This window comes from Lucilia cuprina, chromosome 2 (assembly GCF_022045245.1).
Source record: "Lucilia cuprina isolate Lc7/37 chromosome 2, ASM2204524v1, whole genome shotgun sequence".
NCBI lineage: Eukaryota > Metazoa > Arthropoda > Insecta > Diptera > Calliphoridae > Lucilia > Lucilia cuprina.
This window is the reverse complement of record NC_060950.1, coordinates 56,930,579-56,934,357: the sequence shown is the minus strand read 5'-3', so window position 1 is coordinate 56,934,357 and position 3,779 is coordinate 56,930,579.

Below are 3,779 nucleotides of genomic sequence, written 5' to 3'. Positions count from 1 at the left end.
TCTATAGTCTAGTCTATAGTCTAGTCTATAGTCTAGTCTATAGTCTAGTCTATAGTCTAGTCTATAGTCTAGTCTATAGTCTAGTCTATAGTCTAGTCTTTAGTCTACGCCATAGCATAGTCTATAGTCTAGTATTTAGACTAGCCTATAGTCTTGTGTGTAGTCTAGTATTTAGACTAGCCTATAGTCTTGTGTATAGTCTAGTCTATAGTGTAGTCTATCGACTAGTCTATAGTCTGGTCTTAAGTCTAGTCTATAGTCTTGTCTATAGTCTAATCTATAGTCTTGTCATTAGCGAAGTCTATTACCTTGTCTATAGTCTAGTCTATTACCTAGTCTATAGTCTAATCTTGTCTTTATTATAGTCTAAGATTTAACAAATTTCGATTCGATCGTCAAAATCAAAAAACTAAAAATTCTCCATAATTCTCCATTATCAAAACCCAGACCCTTACTGTAAGGACAGTGAAGAAAAAAATAAGAAAGCAGACAAGAAAAACAGAAAGTGAAAATAAAAATGTTGTTTTTGTAAATGTTTGCTGTGAGTATAATGAAAAATTATTTTAAGAAAAATAACGTTTTTTTATTAATTAATAAAGGTAATTTGTTTTAAAATTTAGTTTAAATATTTAGATTTTTATTAAAATTATAAGAAAAAACTATAACAATGGCTTTTATATTCCTAAAGTTGTCATTGCTGTTACTGTTGGTTTTGTTTTGTGTACCTTAACAAGGATTAAGTTGTCGACATGTATAGCTCTAAATGATAAGAGTTTGATTTTAACATTATTATTTGCTATAGAAGCTTACACTCCTAGTTGTCAGTTTTTTGTTAGATTTTTCTTCTGCTAATACTAAAGACATTTTATTAACAAAAAGTTTTTTTCCTCTGCCCGATATAAACCACTTACACTTTTTAACGCCACCTATATAACAGCCCACAAGGACTTTGTCATCATCATCAATTTTTTTTTTTGTTTTACTGTTTAAAGAGGTTATATGTGTGAACATTTTAATGTCCTCACAACTCACAAGCAAAGAAATAAAAAAACATAGAAATTTTCTAAAACCACAGCACAAATTTGAAAAGTATCCATCATTATAAAAGTGTGGAAAAGGAATCATGGTTGTTATAAGTGGGTAAAAAGTGGTTAAGCAGTATTTATTTTGTGCTCCCTTTCTTCTTTCAGCTCCATAGTATTTGTAGAGTATAAAAGGTCTGAAAAAAAACAAAATCAAATTGTTTGAGTTTGGAAGCCATCAGTTTAGGCCGGATTATGTTGGCAGGCATTGATGTGTAACAAAAGTGACAAACATAGGAAAATCAACATTTTTTATGGGTCATTGATTGTGAAGGATATTAGAAAAAATGACAAAGAGAAGGCGAATGAATGAGAGCTGGAATAAAAAGAATAATAAAAATAGTCGCTGGCACATATTTTAGTTTAAAGAAATTTTAGTTTGTAGTTAGAGGATTAAAAGAAAATGAAGGAAAACAGCCTACAAGTAGACTGTAGGATGCGATATTTATGAAGCTCCTAAATGTATACATTGGATTTAGGGAGATGCATTCAATTTTAAGGATTTTTTTTTAATTTTCTTAATGAAATAAGTTCTTTAGGTCCATATCGGAAAGATATACTAGCTCGCCTCTGATTCTAACTGGTTCTTGCATGACGTTGCTGTTGACATTTAACACAAATGTTTTGTGGGTTCAATAACTTCTTTCTAAAATCATACAATTCGCTATCTACAGAACTTTCTTTATGAACTGACACTTTATGGTTTTACAGCTAATGCTTTCAAGTTAGCCTTTGCGATTTTATTAAAATATTGTTAAGTTTTTTTAATACTTTTCACTATTTCTTTTCTTAATATCTTTTTAACTAGATTTTCTTTACATTCTTTACTTAACTTAACAAATTTTTCACATATTTAACAAAAACAAGAGAAAAAAATCTATAAGCCCAAAACAATTGACTTCATAAACTAAACTGACCTGAAAATAGAATTTTATGTTATGTCAGCAACGTAAAGAAATACAAGATATCAGTAGTCATTTAGAACAATAATAACATGTGGCCATAAATGGAAAATTGTTGGCAAAAGGTTAAAAAGAAAACAAATGTTAATAAAGTAAAATTAAAAAAAAACAAAATCAGCCTAAAAGTATGCACTAAATTTAGTTATATAGAAAGCTCTTAAACATATGCATTAGATTTACAGATAAGAAATGATAAACAAAACTCGATATGTTCGACGAATAACTGACTTAACTTTTAAAAATGCGCCTAAAAGTAGGCTTTAGATTTAGATACATAGAAAGCTCTAAAACATATGCTTTAGATTTGGAGATAAGCAAATATAAACAATTAGGCATACATGAAAAACTTTTATAGGAAAGGACAAAATTTAGTAAATTTTTCTTGATTCTTTCACACATTGTTTAAGACTTTTTAAGTAAAAAACTGATTTGGTTCCATTCAAAAATCTTAACTTTATATAAAAAGTTTCTTCTTCTTCTGAACTTAAAAAGTATCCACTTTTTACACAAAACAAGTATATTTATCTTAACTTTTTTTTTTGCCTCAGTTCCATATAGTACTTTTTATTTTTCATTCTTATCATGTTTGTTCATGGTTTAATGTTTCTTTTATTTTTCGTTTGGGTTCAGCCGAAATAAAATGTATAAAGTATGTATGTATATGGGTACATGCCCATACTATAAGTTCCACTTTTTTTACTATAATACTTGCATACTGCAAATATTTTATCTTGGAAGCCATTTAAAATACTTGTATTTATGTTGCTTATGCAGTCTTTACTCATTTCCTCTTGTGTCTTTGCCATCTTTTACATTTGTCTTTTGTTCCATATTTATTTTATTTTAAATTTTTTTTTTTTTGTTAAGAAAAACCAACAAAAAAATGTTGCTCTACTAAGTAAAACTAACAATAGTTGCATCTAGTCAAGTATTCTTTTTTTTTTACTGCCATACACTTTTTGCCATTTAACAAAAGTACAATGGCGAAAAGGCACATACACCCAAAGACGTTGACAAAAACTGAATTTATAGAGTTGAAATAAAAAGGAATAAAAGTAAAATAAAATAAAGATGTGACTACTTCCAGTGAAAATTTAATTTATCAAATTTCCTTTCTATTTTCATGGATTCATAAAATTTAATAAAAACTATACATACATATATACACACTCATACAAAAGCAATATAAGGATAAAGTTCCCACTAGCAACATAAAATAAAAGTGTTGCTAGTATATTTTTTGTTAAAGTAAAATAAAGTATTGGGTTCTTTTTAATACATATATTTTTTCATACTCTCCCTTTTTGTAGTAAGGAGCAAAAACTTTGGCTTCAAATCATGGTCGATTGAGTTGATGTTTTAAGTGAAATGCAAGAAAATTTATGACATTTAAGTAAAAGAGGGCAACTAACTAATTGTTATACAAATTTAACAATTTAAAAGAAAACTAGGAAAGTACTTTAGATATCTTTTCAAAAGCAGTGGTAAATAAAATGATTTAGAGTTCCACTTTCCTTATTTTGTTAGAAACCGCATTTCCTCAGACTTGCTCATATTGAGAAGATTTCTCGCCTTGTCCTCATCAAGGTAAAATAACGTCATTATTCCAAAAGGTGTTATGGTATTCTCTCACTCATCCTATTCTTTAAAATTAGATAGATAGATAGATAGATAGATAGATAGATAGATAGATAGATAGATAGATAGATAGATAGATAGATAGATAGATAGATAG